Below are 17,635 nucleotides of genomic sequence, written 5' to 3'. Positions count from 1 at the left end.
CTGGTTGTCTAGAGAAACAAATCCAAGAACATTCGTGTATAGATAAGAGCTTTAGATCAAAGAGTAATTGTATATTAAGAAAACATCCCAGCCCAGTCCAGAACAAGTCCACAAGTCCAATATTAGCCCTTAAGTACAATATTAGTCCAAAAATCCTTCTTCAGACTCACAGTCGCATGCAATGATGCAAAATACAGGAAGATCACAGGCCAATAGGTGCAAAATCTTGTGGATCCAATGGTGGTGGAACTTTGCACTGGGTAAACCTGCTTCTTATAAGATGTTAAAGAATAAAGATGACACTTTGAGGACTAAAGGTTGGCAGAGTCAAGCCATGGCATCTATTCGCTTCATGTGCATATGAGAGCGGGACAATACATAGACTGGAGATAAACCGATGCATTTGAATTGTGGTGTTGGCCAAGAATATTGAAAATGCCAGGGACTGCCAGAACAAGCAAAACTGTCTTAGACTAAGTGCAGCCAGAACGCTCCTTAGAAATGTGGATGGCAAGCCTGTGTCTCAGATCTTTTGGCATCCTATCACAGAGAAGAGTCTCTGGAAAAGAGCATCATGGTTCGTAAAGTGGAGGGTCAGCAAAAAAGAGGAAGACTCTCAACAACATGGATTGACACAGTTGCTGCAACAGTGGCTCAAAAGTAACAACACTGTGGTGATGGGGCAGGACCTGGTTATACTTAGACCTGCTAAGAGTTTGAACTGACTCAGCATCTGACAATGCGGGGTACCAGCTTCCACAATCAAATGGGTTCAAGGGGCAGTTGTGTAATTGAGGGGTAAAATCAAAGAGGCATCAGACAAGATGAAGCATGCAATTTGCTCACCTCCCAGACGGCCATGATCTCAGGAGCCAGGTCCGCACAGAGAGAAATAAAATATATTTCCAATTACGGCTTATATACATTTAGGGGCTGTGCTACCCCCCCCCTCCAATTACATCATAACAGGAAGGGGTTGTGCCATAGGCATACGTACAATAGAAGGGGGACGAGCTAGGGGTGTACACACAATAGGAAGGGGAGACACTAGGGGTACACATGTGACAAAATGGGCAGACTAAAGTCAAGATGGCAGCCTAACCTTGATTATCCTTGAGTTGGCTTGACCTTGTCTGTGGGCTCTCCTTCAGGGGAACAATCCAGTAGCCTTATCAGAAGGGAGTGGGCCCCACCTAGGATGGGACAGACTATAGGGTCTGATTGCTCTAGATGGCTGATAACACTCAGGCAGATAACCTTTAAGAAGTTGACCTCCAAGTATATGGTCATTGATCATGTGTTAGCAAGCAGCATCTTAGGTTTGGCAATTAACATGGGGGACAGGCTGGGGAATAACCTTTCTGTTTCCCACATAAAAACAACAAATAACAACTAAAGTGTGATTAGAACTGAAACCCGAATGCAGGTGAGTCTTGTTCTCATACTAAACAATGAACCTCTCCTTGCTGATTATACATAAATGTTAGAAAGGACTCAGAGCTTCTTCATGCCATGAAGTTGTTACTATATCCATTTTGCTTGATTCTTACTCTCACTGAACTGTTTGATTTTTCTTTTAAGCTCAAACAATGCAAACCCTTGGTAAACTGCAGAGGCTAAGATTAAAAAACTAGAATAACTTGTCCCCACCAGGTTAAAGTATTCTTTCCAAACTACAGACTAGGCCTCGTGCTAGACATGGAAAGCAGCGTATTCTGCTGCTACTCAAATGTATCTTTTCAGAAAAGTAACCTCACTGAATTATAACTCTGTGTATAGTCATTGTTCAAATGTTCGTTCTTTTTAATTAAAAACAAGTTTTTTTCACTACCACTTTCTACATTTTTTATGTGATTTTTAATCTAATGTGTGTGGAACTGTTTTGTTTTGTTGTTTTTTTTGGTTGAAGACATTTCTTCCTTATGAGTCCATAAATCACTGTGTATCAGAATCATAATGAGACTGAAATACTAAAAGAAATATAACTAAATTTCCCTAGGTTTAAGATTAATTATGTGAGGATTACAGGATATCCCATAATGTTTATATTTAAATACAATTTCTAAATATGCAGATATTTAAACACTAAAGATGTTAGACAGTGTAAGATAAGACAAAATAATAATAATAATTTATAACTTATCAAGGTCTCATGAGGGGGGAGGGGGAGGGGGGGAAATGAGGAGCTGATACTAAGGGCTCAAGTAGAAAACAAATGTTTTGAGAATGATGATGGCAACAAATGCACAAATGTGCTTGACACAATGGATGTATGTGTGTATTATTATGAGTTTATGAGCCCCCCAAAAAATGATTTTTAAAAAGATTTATTAATAGAAGTAGCTAGCTACCTAATTTGTCCTTCCCCAAAATGCTTCCACTGTACTATAATTTTAGACTTAGACTGTTTCTTAAAAATATGCAATTAATAGCTGGGAAAGTGAGCCAACACCTTGCCTTTATAACAACTTGGTTTTAATTCATTTAAATCCGGAGTGGAGAATGCCTGGCCCACGGGCCATATAAGGCATCATTATAAGAAATCATCAGTGACAGCTAACATTGCATGCTTCACCAAAGAGGAGCAGTCCCAACCCTAACATTCCAAAGGCCCAAACCAAGCTCATTGCCATGGAATCGATGCCGACTTATCGCCCCTACAGCCCTGTGAGTGTCCAAGTCTGTAACTCTTTAAGAAAGCCTTCTTTCTCCTGTGGAGCAGCTGGTAGTTTCAAACTGCTGACCTTGCAGTTAGCAACCCACTGTGCCATGAGGGCTCCTCAGCCATCACATTAGGGTTGAGTTCATTAAATGTTTGATGAAATATAGCAGGAAAATTTTTAAGTTGATAATTTTGTATGACCTGAGAATACTGTTATAATATCCAAATGGCCCTTGGCAGAATAAAGGTTCACTATCTCGGATTTGAATAATCACTTACTTATGGAACCCTGTACCTACCTCCTCATTGCCATCAAGTTAAGACTGGCTCATAGTGACCCGAGAGGGCATGGTAGAACTGGCCCAGTGAGTGGCTGAGACGATAATGCTTTATGGGAGTAGAAAGCCCTGTCTTTGTCCCATAGAGCCAAGTCGCTGATCATTTCAAACCGGCAACTGTGAGGATCACAGCCCAACGTGCAGCCGCCCTGCCACCAGGGAAACAGAACAAAACGCCGCCTGGTTCTTGTGCTTTCCAGTCATGCCTGTGGTCAAGCCCGTTGTTTCGGCCACTGCGTCAATTCATCTCACTGAGGATTTTCTTCTTTTTGTCTGATCCTCCCCTTTACCAAGACACCAAATTAATGTGTTAGAAAAGTTCATGCAAGATTAGTACAAGTTAGGTGGAGATCAAAGAAGTCCCAAATGTCTGACTTTTCCAAAACGCTGTATCACTCCATCACCCCTGATATCAACCAGTACTCCTCCACTAGGTGCATTCCCTCACTCAGTACATTCCATCTCAGGGTTCTACAACTTGTAACATCTCAGAGACGTTGCAGGCCATTAAGAAACTGGCCCACGTAGTTGTGGGAGCTGGTAAATGCCGAATCTGAAATTTAGATGTTCATCTGAAGATTCTCCTCATTTACAAGGTTGTGGAAGCTGATGAGTCAGGTAAGGTGAAAGTCCAAAACTCAAATCCCAAGAACTGAAAACCAGACAGAGACAACCCCACATGCAGGATTCAGAGCAAGAGGACTAAGCATCCCCAAGTGAAAGCAGAGGTCTCCCGCATAGCAATGTCAAAAAGCATGCCCAATCCCACATCAAGATGCGGCCTGGGTCAGCTGTCTTTTGGAGGGATAACTGATATCTTCTACACATGCACAGTGAGGAAGAGGAGGTCACAAGAGGGCTTTAATGCAAGTTTGGTTTTTGTCTTCTACAGATCATATCCCCCAAGGAAGCAAAGGCGGTGACTTGAGTCACACCCTCTAGTAACTCACAGCCATCAAGTCAATTCCAACTCACAGTGACCCTCTAGGGCTGGGTAGAATTGCCTCTGAGGGTTTCCAAGACTGAATCACATTACAGGCATAGAAAGTTGGGGGGGGGGGGCCTAAAACGATATCCTACCTTAATATTGTCTCATTAGCATAACACATAGCTCCACACACTCTCTAAATAAGAGCATAACCATAGACGCAGAGGCTAGAATCACATAATGTAAGAATATGAACAGAAGTACGTAAGAAGTATGCCCAGAGTGCTCCTTAGAGGCAAGGACGGTGAGTCTCTGTCTCACATACTACTTGTCAGAAGAGTTCAGTGTCTGCAGAAGGACATCATACTTGGTAGAGGAGCAATGAAAGAGAAGAAGGCCCTCAGAGAGATGGAGTAAGACCGTGGCTACAACAATGGGCGCAAGAACAGGAACAATTGAGAGGATCTGAATGAGACACCAGGTAGTGTTTCATTTTGTTGTGCACAGGGTTGTTACGGATCAGAAACAACTCAATGACACTAACCACAACATAACCAGAAAGCCTCTTGATGCATTTACAGATTCCACAAGAACATAATTAAGTGTTCTATAATCCCCATTCTTCTCAAGGCAATTCAGTTTGTTATGGCCCAGTCTTTAGCAGTCCAGTATATTTAATATTCTTGCCAACAACATAATTTAAAGTGATCAATTCTTTAGTCTTCCTTATTCACTGTCCACCTTCGACATGCATATGAGACCCTTGAAAATACCCTATGAAATCCTTAGACTCTGTCCTACAGGGCTGTTATCACATAGAGGGTAACAAAAATGGTGTTGGGAATGCAGACTGCATCCAAGTGACATTGTCATAGGCGGTGTGGTAATTACATAATATCATGTCAACTTTCTAAATTGAGTGAAGGGGTGGTGTCCAGTCTGTTGTGTTTGTCTGGGTTGACTAGAGAAACAAATTCACAGACATTCATATATATATATATATATATATATATATATATATATATATATAAAGAGCTTTATAGAAAAGAGCAATTGTATGGGTTGTCTGGGTTGACTAGAGAAACAAATTCACAGACATTCATATATATATATATATATATATATAAAGAGCTTTATAGAAAAGAGCAATTGTATACTAAGAAAACATCCCAGCCCAGTCCAGATCAAGTCCATAAGTCTAATATTTGCCCATATGTCCAATGCCAATGTATAAATTCCTTTTCACACTCACACAACCATGCAATGATACCAAGTGCAAGAAAATTATAAGACAGAGGGTGGAAAGTCTTATGGATCCAGTGTTGGTGGAAGCATCGAAGTGCTTGCAAGGATCTCCACGTGGCTCCTCCAGCTCCAGGGCTCTGGCTCCATCAGTGTAGTTCCATGTGGCTTGTCACCAGGAATTTGTAGGTGTCTGTGTCCCACCTTCAAGGAGGAAGACCAGAGTTCCCACAGTCCTCTGAAGAAGGCCATGCCCCACAAAGCCCTCATTGGCTATTACTTGACAGGCTAGACTCCACCCCTTTGCAAGTTGACAGATTATGTGACTACCACACCTGTCAATCCAGTCACAGCCTCATGGTGTCTCCTAATGGGTGAGTCCTGGGAACCTCCTCTCTCTCTCTGCCTTCACCTTCCTACTGACAGACAATCTGAGACCTGTGTCAGCCCTGTGATACTTCCTCCACCACTGGATCCACACACTTTTCACCCAACAGCCCGGAATTTTCCTGCATTCTGTATCACTGCACGTGGCTGTGTAAGTCTGAAGAGCAACTTAAGGACTAGTTTGGAGCTTACGGAGGTGAGTTGCACTGGGCTAGGATGTTTTCTATACATTTTCTTAAACATATATAAGTGTCATTGAATGTTTCTCCAGTCAACCCGGCCTAACACAGGAAGTGACACTAAAATAACTGCTTATAAAATTGGGGGGCAGAAATGTATTTCTTATAAAAATAGTTATAACAACAAAAACATCTTTAGCTAGTTTTAACAACGAAAACATCTTTTTGAAGCCCTGCTTACAATGTATCAGTACAATTACAAGGCTATATAGTTCAAGCCTAATTACTTTTCAATCTTGCGATGGTTGGTGAAGTAGAAGGTCAACAAAAAAAGAGGAAGACCCTCACCAACAGAGTGGGGAATCTTTTTTCGGCCAAGAGCAATTGAACATGAGGGGACTTTTTTCAAAGCTATGTATTTAGTTTTGGGGGTTTTTTTGTACTTAGTTTTTTTTTTTACAGAACAAGCTTATCACCTTCAAAGTACTGTTATTACACTTAATACATTTGTCAAATCTGCAATTCCATTCTTAGAAACATTTTTCAAGCTCATCTGTTTGGATGGCTGACAGCACCTTCCACTTAATTTTCTTCACTTCTACGTCTTCAAATCACTGTCCTTTTATGGTGGAAACAAGAAGAAGTCGCATAGAGCAAGGCCTGGGAGAAAGGTGCATGGGGCAAGATAGGCATGCCGGTTTTTGTCAGAAACTGGTCACTGAGATGGCTGTGTGAGCAGGTAGGTGCAGTGCCGTGGTGGCAAGACCAGTCCCCTGCCTGCCACAAATGAGTCCTTTTTTGTGACACACTGTTATGCAGTATTTTCAGAACCTTGATTAACAGTCTGCTCTGGTGGATGAATTCCAAATGCACTATCCCCCTCACAATTAAAAAAAACAGGGGGGCTATTATCTTGGTCTTTGTTGATTTCACTTGATGAGCTTTTTTTAAAAATCATTTTATTAGGGGCTAATACAACTCTTATCACAATCCATACATACATCAATTGTGTAAAGCACATCTGTACATTCATTGCCCTCATCATTTTTCAAAACATTTGCTCTCCACTTAAGCCCCTGACATCAGGTCCTCAATTTTTCCCCTCCCTCCATGCTCAACGCTCCCTCATGAACCCTCATTAATTTATAAATTATTATTTTGTCATATCTTGTCCTGTCCGATGTCTCCCTTCACCTACTTTTCTGTTGTCTGTCCCCTAGGGAGGAAGTCACATGTAGTTCCTTGTAATCGGCTCCCCCTTTCCAAGCCACTCTCCTTCTCTGCTCCCACTATCGCCACTCACACCCCTGGTCCTGAGGGAATCATCCACTCTGGAGTCCCTGCGTTTCCAGTTCCTATCTGTACCAGTGTACATCCTCTCGTCTAGCCAGACTTTCAAGGTAGAATTGAAATCATGATAGTGGGGGTGCGGGGGAGATGAAGCATTTAGGAAGTAGAGGAAAGTTGTATTTTTCATCGTTGCTACATTGCACCCTGACTGGCTCGTCTCCTCCCTGAGACCCTTCTGTAAGGGGATATCCTGTGACCTACAATGGGCTTTGGGTCTCCACTCCACACTCCCCACCTCATTCACAATGATGATTTTTTTGTTCTGATGATGCCCGATACCTGATTCCTTCGACACCTTGTGATCGCACAGGCTGGTGTGCTTCTTCCATGTGTGCTTTGTTGCTTTTGAGCTAGATGGCCACTTGTTTACCTTCAAGCATTTAAGACCCCAGACGCTATATCTTTTGATAATCAGGCACCATCAGCTTTCTTCCCCACATTTGCTTATGCACCCATTTTGTCTTCAGCGGTTGCGTTGGGAAGTTGAGCATCATAGAATGCCAGGTTAATAAAAGAAAGTATTCTTAAATTGAGGGAGTACTTGAGTGGAGGCCCAATGTCCTTCTGCTACCTTAATACTAAACCTATAAATACATGCACATGTCTTTATCTAGACCTCTATAAATGCCCTTTGCCTCCCAGCTCTTTCCTTTATTTCCCTTGACTTTCGTCCTGTCCCACTATCATGCTCAGTGGCCACTAGGGTTTCAACAATTCCTCTTGGTTACATTACCCTTGATCACATCCTACCAGACCTCCCACACCCTCCGCACTACCTATTTGGATCACTTGTTGGTCCCTTGTCCCTGGGTTTATTAACACCATTACCTTTCCCCCCACCTCCCCGCCTCCCATGCCCCCCTGGAACTATCGGTCCCGTTGTTTTCTCCTCCTGATTGTTCATCCAGCCTATCTTATTTAGACAGACCTGGTGATGAGCTTTCGGGGGGGCCGGGAGGGGGGTAAGGTAACGATGGTGCCTCTCACTAGCTTGATTGATGTTTCTTAAGGGGTCATAAGAAAAGCACCCTGTCTCCTCACCAGTAATGACCTTGGGGGAAAGTCTGAGTTGCTTCGGAGCTGTTCTTTCAAGTATGCCATGTTTCCACTAGGAGCTTTTTTAAATGTTATAATGTGTTTATAACATTAATCATGGGCCATGTTAATCAAACATTTAATGTGATGGTTGGAACTGCTACTCTTTCATCAGGTGTATGATGCTACTGGTATTGATGATTTCTTGGATCTTATATGACCCAGGAGCTGAACATTCCCTACCCTGGCTCAACAAGATGGATTGATACAACGGCTGCAAGAATGGCTTCAAGCATGACACTTGTGAAGACAGTGCAGCGTTTAGTTCTCTTGTGCACATGGTCCCTGAGTCAGAACAGACATGCAGGCCCTGCTCTGAGCAACAACAATGCACTGGGTCAGCGCTGTCATGATGACCCCATTACTAGGGCACTTTGAATCACCGGATTTTCCCGCTTGCTACAAGTATATGCTGTTGTTTTCTTTGTTGCCCATGTTTTCATAGTTGCTGATCTTGGCATATTTTCTGGCATTTTAGCGACAATATTGTGGTAATCAATATATGTGAACCTATCTTGTTGTTGTTAGATGCCACTGAACTGCTCCAATGCATAGCAACCCTATGCACAACACAAGAAATATTGCACAGTCCTGTGCCATCCTCACAATTGTTTCCATGCCCGAGCCCACTGTGCCAATCCATCTGGTTGAAGGTCTTCCTCTTTTTTATTGCCCCTCCACTTTCCCAAGCACAATGTCCTTCTCCAGGGACTCTTCCCTCCTGACAACATCTACAAAGTATGTAAGATGAAGGCTTGCCATCCGCGCCTCTAAGGAGCACTCTGGCATTGCATCTTCCTATAGCAATAACTTGTAAGAGATTAAGTAGTAATTACAGGAAAATTAGATTAAAATTTTAAAAGGCTCAAACTCGATTAATAATAGTGTTGTAATTAATAGTACGTTGCAGAAAGATTTTTGATAGCAGTCTTCAAGTCTTAGTAAGCAAAGCACCACTCAGTGTACAAATCTCAACACAAAATCTTGGGCACTGATACCAAGTATTTCCTGATTCTGAAGCCCTCAAAATAAGCATTATTAAACGAGTACTAGTAATATTTGTAAGGAGCAATAATACTAGAAAACTGAGACAAAAAAATTGATGGACTAGTGAAAGGTCTAAATTGCAAGGCAGTTTCTGTGGTATAGTAGTTACGCCTTGGGCTGCGATCCGCATGGTCAGCAGTTCAAAACCACCAGAGGGTCGCTACGAGTCAGTATTGACTCAGTGGCAGTGAGTCTGGATTGGGTTTTCTGTGGAACACAGCAGGATAGTCCCCAAAAATCTAATAAATAGCAAAGGAATCGTAGGTAAGACATTTGTTTAATCGTGATAGTGACTGACTAGCAGGGCTTTCCCTCCTTGCTTTCCCATTGAACTATCGCAAATGAAAGTTCAGAGGGGTACACATTGTACCTGGGCTGTAAACCATGACTATCAGTAGCTGCTGCTAGCCATGATTTCCTTAGTAAGAGGTCCAATGAAAGAGAATAAGCATTTCCCTCTCCCACCCCCTTTGTCTTAAGGCACCCTAGAGCAGTGATTCTCAACCACTTTAAGGAGGGTGATGTGGTTTAAATGTAGATTTCAATGTAAATACCTTCATACAGAATCTCAACTAGTGCTTGACCAATTGAGTGCCCACCGTTGCCTAGTCAAGTTAGCACATAAAATTAACCATGACATTCACTGTAACTTCCCTTCAGAGCAAAAGTCTGCACTCCTCACCTCTCCCAGCTTCTAACCTCATTGACAATCGCAGCCTAATGCTGTGACATGGATGACTAGAAGCGTAAGGTGGAACCAAGAGGGTCGCTGCATACTGGAATATAGTCAGCAACAGGTCACTGAAAAAACAGGAAGTTCTCCAAATAGGAAAGGCTGGCAAAAGAAACCACAGACCATTTCAAATCACGGAGAAACTGGTTGTTTGGTGCCACCGACTTGGTTTGGACTCAAAGCCTTATGTAGCCATAGCACAAAAGTTTGCCCAGCCCGGTGCTGCCCTCACAAGCGGAGTGGTAGATGTATCTGAGCCTGCGGCTGTAACAACTCTGTTAATCACCTTGTTGAGCATCTTCACTAACCCTGTACTCTACCATGCATGATGTCCTTTTCCAAGGACTGATCCCTCCTGATAACACGTCTGAAGTACATGACACGAGGTCTTGACGTCTGTTCGTCCTTTTGACAGTCTATACAGAAATACTCTCCTCTTTCTAAGACCTGGACGTCAAACAGTAGAATAGTAAGGTCCTGCCCTCCATTAAAAAAAAAAGAGAGAGATCTATCTTTACACAGGTGGCTATAAGCACAAAGCTACTGCCCAGTCTAAGATTGAGAGGGAGATTCGTCATCACCTACATATCCTCAGGGAGATGAAGCAGAGCTTGCTCCACACAAGGACTTCTTCCGGCAAGATAAGGGTGGACAAAATGTCCATAATAGAGGACAGTAGAAGGTCTTGAATCATAAGGAGAGTGCAACCTTAAACAGAAAGGGAAAGTTTTTTTATCGTGGATTTATACATGAAAGTGATCATTTGTGGTTCACAAATTAAAAAGGCAACCAAAAATAACTTTAAAAAAACCGACTAAGGAAAGAATGGGAGAAAATAAAACACATAATAGGAGAGACAGGAGATAGAAAGTAACATAGGAGCTGGAAAAGTCTAGCTGTTCTTTCAGAGCATCTATGTCACAGGCTCTCCAAGAACACAGAGAACAGGGCCAGGATAGATAAGACAGTCACATAACACAGGTCCAACCCAAGAAGAGCTGGCGTTTCTAAACTGAAATTCTAAGCCAGCCATATAATTGGAAAAGAAAATTCCTGAGCTAAAAAAAGGAAAATATTTACTCCAGAATTTGAAAGAATTCACTCACTCTGTTTATGATAGAAGCTTTTGGAAAGAAATCTATGCCTAGATTTAGTCTAGTGGACTACCTTAGTTTAAAGAACTATAAAAAAGAAAGAAAATCAATATCAGGGCAGAAAAATACAGTTTATCTACAAATGGTCAAAAAGAGAACAACTTCATTTGCTCTTCCACAACAAGGATCAGTAAAAGGCGGCGGGGGCAATGTCGACAATGAGCATTTCTGACTCGTGGGCTTTTCTATCTGAGCAGCTGTGGAGAGGGGGATGCACACAGGAAATAGTAAATCAACATGGTCACCAATGAAAGAAAAACTGTAACATTTAAATCCACTTCTTCCACATCTCTCTAACCTCTTTATCACACCTTTTTTTGACTCAGCTTTCAAACTTGTCCACTAATTGGATTGTTTCTCATTCCATCAAAGGATTTATATAACTTCTCATCATTCTGAGATCAGTCTTATGACTTTCATCATATACATATATACATATTTACATAAAATAAGACTTTACTGCAAGCATGAATGGGAAATTATTACAACCCTGGTGGTCTAAGCTGATCCACCACAAACTCTGGCTGACTTTGAATAGTGAGACTTGGAGAACCAGCTCTAGTCAGCACATATGCTAATGATCCCAGAATATAGGAACTATGACCTTGGGCAAGGACAGTCAACAAATAAAAAGACAGAAAAGATGAGCACAAGCTAGAAACTCATGCCAGCTTGAATACAGATGATAGACCAATGCATTTTATAATACACTACCAAATGTCCCACTACTAGCTGGTTGGTAGTGGTGATATAAATGACTGGACATTTTTAGAATGGAAATGGAATTGCTGTCATTGTTTTTCTTCTTGTAGAGTCTTTGTTCTGTGATTGGATTAGATAAAGAGCTTCTTTCCACAAGCCTTTCAGTCAGCCAACAAACGGCCCAGCATTGCTATGGGAGTTCCCAAAGGGAGGCACGTCACGCTTTTCCTAGGAAAGTCAGGGGAGACTCCATAACAGTTACACTGGAACTGAATTTTAAAATTTCAATAAGGGACCGCCAAGCTGAGAGACAGAGGAACTCCAAGAAGAAGCGAGAGCTCCTACAAAGGCAGGGCTTGCCATGAGTGGACTACATTAATAAACCCACATGAAAACAGAGCAGTAGATGGGGCAGAGGGGGTGAAAATAGGTGCAAATAACCTCCAGAGGTTCCCAACTTTCGAGGAAACACTCTCCAAGGAGACATTCAGAACAGAGTGGAATCCAATTGAGTTTGTTTCTGCCAGTGAGTGCTCAGAGGTCATAAGTATCCTACAATGCACAGGCCGCCCCACACAATGTAGAACACACTAAAATAACCCATTGCCATGGCGTCTAACTCACAGCAGTCCGGCAGTCCTGAGTAGAAGTGCCTTTCCAAGATGGCAGAGCCTCACTTTCTCCCTCGGAGTGGCTGGTGGTTTTGAAATGCTGACCTTGCAGTTAGCAGTCCAATGCACCAGCCACCAGAGTTCCCTCGTCCTACCCAAATGCCAGTTGAGCCTCCTTTCAGAACCCCTGGGGAGTGAGTGAAGGTTTAACAAAGTCTGGAAATGCCAAGCTGCACTCACTAACTAAGGACTTCCCGCGGGCGTGTCTTTGCAGAGCAGGGAGAATGTTTTCTTCTCCCCTTTGACTCGCAGGAAGCTCTCAGGGCTTGTTGTCCATCTTTAACAAGTACAAAACTCTTCACAGGATATATTTCAGTACAAGACCCAAACCTCATCTTCCTATTCACGATTCGTTTTATCATGACCCAAATTTCTCGTTTTGTATGCAATTATGTCACCTACAAATGTATTGTAATGTGTCTATTAATGTACATCAAATACTTCTAGGATATAGTAAATTATACATTTTAAAATAGAAAAAGCAGAAATAGAAAAATAGAAATGATATGAGCTAATCCTAGAATTAGGAGACCACAGAGAAGATGAGAACACAGAAAGGTAGGGCAGGTGGGGAGGGGGCAATATATCGAGGAATCGGTTGAAAAGAGGTAGGGAGGTAAAGAAGAGCAGTACAGGACAACATGAGAGTGAGGGAATCACCGCAGGACAGTTTATAAATAACCTTAAAATTCACAACAGTGGCCAGTAGGAAACCATGAAAGAACCTTGGCAGCATAGCCGTTATAAGCGGGCGGCTTAACTGCAATATCAGCAGTTCTAACCAGTCACTCTGAGGGAGAAAAATAGGATTTTCTACTCCTCTAAGGAGTTAAGTCTCGGAAACTCACAGGGGCAGTTCTCCCTATGAGTCGGCATAGACTCTATGGCAGTGAGTTTGGTTTTGGTTTGCAGGAAACCATGTAAGCTCAGACAAGATATTAAATAATCAATAACTTTGCCGGAAAAATATTATACAACACTGATATGAATCGTTTTACCTTTGAAGTTAAACTTATTAATAATAAGTATTCTTCCTATAAGATCAAGCATCTCAGACTTGAAAGGGTAGTTACATTAAAGGACCACAGGTCCTGCTACTGTTTCCTAATTGCAACACTTTCAGGTGTTTACTCTCCACTCCCCACTCCCCTTCTCTCCATTTGTTTTACACGCAGCCTACCTGGCAAGCCCTCCTCATGGTCTAGGCAGGGATTCTCAACTTTTTAAACAGGGGGCCAGTTCACTGTCCCTCAGACCCCTTGGAAGGCCGGACTATAGTTTAAAAAAAAAACTATGTACAAATAAATGCCTATGCACACTGCAAATATCTTATTTTGAAGTAAAAAAACAAATGGGGCAAAAACACGGGGTGGGCCAGATAAATGTCCTCAGCGGGTTGCATGTGGCCCACAGGCCGTAGTTTGAGGACCCCTGATTTAGTGGGTTACAAGTTGGGTTGCTAACTGCAAGGTTAGCAGTTCAAAACCGTAAGACTCCTGAGGGAGAAAGATGGAGCTTTCTACCCCCTCACTCATCTATAGAGGTAGTTCTACCCTCTCCTACAGGGTTGCTGAGTCGGAATCAATTTGATAGCTATAAGGTTGCTTTTTTATTACTTGGCCCTGGAAACAATTGTTATTTATTATTCAAACACAGCCTCAAACCCTTAAACACACATCCTTTGGGCTTCAAATATTTTCACAATCAAACTGAGCCGTCTTAAGCAACTTACTTATATAAACTTTGCCCCCACTTGTTTGTCCTAAGGGGCTGCTTACTTTTCCAGAAAGACATAATCATTAGGAACTGCTCACAACATATAATTTGTCACAAATGGATGGCCAACCTGACTGCCCCGTCACATAGCAAAATCCCAGTTAGCCTTTTCTTAAGTGAAAATGAGAGCTAGGGGATAGAGGTAAGCCAAAACAAAATCCCAAACTCACTGCCAACTCATAGCAACCCCTGTGCATTTCTGAGATCACTGTACACCGGAGTGGAGGTGAAGAAGGAAAACAATCAGGTAACGTTCCAAACCCAAAATTATCTAGCTGAGAACTACTTCCACTAAGTTTTCTCAATTAAATATAAATGCTTAACTCTGTAATTGACATGATCATAATTTCAATATCCTTTTTGTTTGTTGGCTATTTGAGCCTTTGTAAGCAGAGGAAGGATTCTACTTGGGGTCCTAAGATGTATTAACACTCAGGGCCCTATGCTTACCATCCTAAAAAGTTTATACTTAAGTTTTCGTCTGGAAAGAGAGAAGCCATTGAAAAATTACAAATGTAAAAAGTTACAAACAGAACTTTACAAAGTGAGTCCTTGTCAAAGATTTAACCAGATCTTCTACCAGGGAACTAGGTGAGCGGTAGAGTTCAACGCATTCCAACAGCTGAGTATAAACATTTTAAACATGTTCTTACAGATTACTAGATTAGAAACAAAAATGGTTAATATCCCAAAGTGCTGTAAAACACATAATCTGATAGGGTTTTAATTCCACCCCCTGGTGCTCTCCATCATATGTATCTGAGTCAGACAAAACTGATATAGTTGCCTAAGTCATCTTCGGGTGAGCTCATCTTTAGGTGAGCTGGTTAGACAATGCTCCATCCATTTTGACTTTGAAAGGACGCACAATCAGCCATCCTTTTGCCTTATTTCCTTATTTACTATCGAGAGCAAGTTTCTGTTAAACTGTTCCTCTTCCACCCTCATAATTTAGGGAACCAGGAGCGGATAGGTTATTATTGATGAGAAGAAAAGTCGCTGGCTATAAAGATTATTTTTCCTGGCACCTAATGAATCTTAAAACCTTTTCCCTGCAGTTGAGGGAGATTTGAATATTGGAATCGCCAACAAATTGATAGCCTTTGTTTCAATGTTGCAAGGATTGCCCAAGAGTGTGCAAGCTAAATGCATGGCAACAACGGCCCAACACGGAGGGTGAGGCTTCTGGGTGGCGGGGAGCCCACGGCGTACGCGCGGCAGGGGGATAATGGGGTCCCAGGGCACCGTTCTCCCTCCCCTCGCAGCACCCGCCCGGCGCGACGGCCGAATCAGGGCCTGCATTCACCGGCGGGAGCCCCTCACCCTGGCTCTTTTGTTGAGGACCTGGCTGCTTCCCGCCTGCCCCCGCCCTTCTCCGCCGGCCTGGGGCGGCTGGGGGCCCGGCGGGAAGCGGAGGAGGGAGGCGGGAGGCCGCGCGGGCTCCGGGAGTACTCACCCCTCTCCGCTCGGCCCCTGACCCCGCCCGCAGCCCAGCTCGGCGGGGCGGGGCATGGGACTGAGGGAGGGGGCAAGGGACAGGGACCCATCCCCCCGTGAGGCCGCGGCCCTCGGGCGCAGAGCCGGGGTGCCCCGGGGGACACGGAGACGGCGCAAAGGGAGGCCCACCCGCCAAGGTGCCCGACCCCCCCTAAGGCGCCGCCGCTGCCGCCCGAGACGGAGTTGGGGCATGCGCACTGCACCTCCTTCGCGTCCCGGGGCCCAGATCGCGCCGGCTGCTGACGTCAGGGGCCACGCGCCCACGGCCAGCGCCGAGGGGCGTGACCTCCTGCTCCAGGGCGACGCGGGTTCCGAGGCCCCGCCCCTCGCTCCGGCGGGAGGGGCGGGGCCCCGGGAACTGGCCTGGGTAGGTGTTCTCCGTGCAGCACAAAGACCGCCCCTGGAAAGGGCTGCGTGCGTGCGGGTGAGCTCAAGGGTAACATACTTCGACACACCCTCTTGCAACAGATAGTCAAATATTTCGAGAATAAAAGGGTGACCAAGGGGGAAAGAGTAGAGCGAAAACGTGGACTGAGTACATAGTGTCCCTTGCATCCCTCCTAGAGGTTCAATGTCGCTTAGGCGAATGTGCACACGTATGTAAAATACTGCAAACACCACAACAAGCAGCCGCAAGCATCACTATGGCTCTCAAATTTTAAGGGCAGAAGAAGAGTGAAGAATTCTAGTACTGACAACACAACCATCTGTGGTATATCTCAGAGAGAAAAAAAATTTTTTCCTAGCGGTAAAATTCAATTTGAGGACTACGGTAGGGGAAAGATGTAGGAGTAACAGGGATTACCAAAGTGAAATACTGAAAATGCACCAGCAGTCATCTGAGCGAAAACTAGCATCTGCTCCTTTTAACACAAGGAATCGAGTAGTGTGCAAAGACAGAAATGAAGGCAAGTAAAGAAGGGACTGGAAACCTGCCTTGAAATGTACAGGCCATGGTTTCCAGCCTGTACTATGTGATAGAAGATGTAACCATTGCTGGGAGATGGACACATAGAACTCTTGCGTCTTTTAGTGGGGGGCAGGGGGTGGCAACATCTTGTGAATAATACAATTCTTTCAAAATGAAGCATCTGAAAAGAAATATAAGGATAATGAAAAAGCAGGGTGGTGGGGGTGCATTTCTGACTTCTGCTGACTTCCCTATTTCCATAAGAAAAGGTCAGGCATGCGTCTACCCTCCAATCTTTTACCCTATTCTGACACCAACCCTTCCTTTTGGCACTGTGCTGGGCTCAATAATTTGTTGCAATGGCCACATAAAATTCATGACCTGGGTTTATTAGAGGGGTTACCAGGACCAGGAGTCAGGATTACTAAACAGTGAGGATCTAGTCATTGCCCCACATCAGTGCCTCACCTCTGCTAGCAGCCAAGTCTCCATGGTCCTCAGCTTCTCAGACACATGGCCCCTTGGCCTTTGCCTCCATGGTCTAGGAACCCTATCCTGCTCTACCTCCTAGTAACATGGTTTCAACATTACCCCTCTGCTCAGTCTCATGGTCTCCTTGCCTTGGCCTCTGGTCTCACCCTGGCTCCTTTACTGTGTCTCATGGTCCCCGTTTTCAGTGGCTAGTTTACTCAAGAGTGGGCAGCCGATTCCTTTAGGGTTGTAATCCTCTTTTCATGCATACTCCATCTGTCTGCTGAGCAAATAATGAGAAAGTGGGCTCTACGAAGAACTTGGATAAGAATTTGAGGAAGACATATTAACAACCTATGATATGCAGATGACCCAACATTGCTGATAGAAAGTGAGACGGCATTGAAGCACTTGCTGTTGAAGATCAAGGATTGTTGCTTTCAGTATGGATTGCAATTTATTGTAAAGAAACAAAAAAAAAATCTTCACAAGT

The 17,635-nt window shown here is 43.5% G+C and overlaps 1 protein-coding gene across 7 annotated transcripts in view; it reads right to left on the bottom strand.

Moving 5' to 3' along the window:
• Nucleotides 1-16,097, bottom strand: part of ATG10 (autophagy related 10) — a 350,444-nt gene extending 334,347 nt beyond the window's left edge. For 2 of the 7 annotated variants that reach the window (XM_075541239.1, XM_075541245.1), the window contains exon 1: nt 15,721-15,764. The gene's annotated coding sequence lies outside the window, so the exon portion shown is untranslated. The other 5 variants (XM_075541244.1, XM_075541247.1, XM_075541240.1 and 2 more) reach the window with 4 other exon arrangements.
• Nucleotides 16,098-17,635: the final 1,538 nt, after the last annotated feature.

This window comes from Tenrec ecaudatus, chromosome 2 (assembly GCF_050624435.1).
Source record: "Tenrec ecaudatus isolate mTenEca1 chromosome 2, mTenEca1.hap1, whole genome shotgun sequence".
In the NCBI taxonomy this organism is placed as follows: Eukaryota; Metazoa; Chordata; class Mammalia; order Afrosoricida; family Tenrecidae; genus Tenrec; species Tenrec ecaudatus.
The sequence above is the reverse complement of the archived record's forward strand: the minus strand, read 5'-3'. Positions and strand labels throughout refer to the sequence as shown.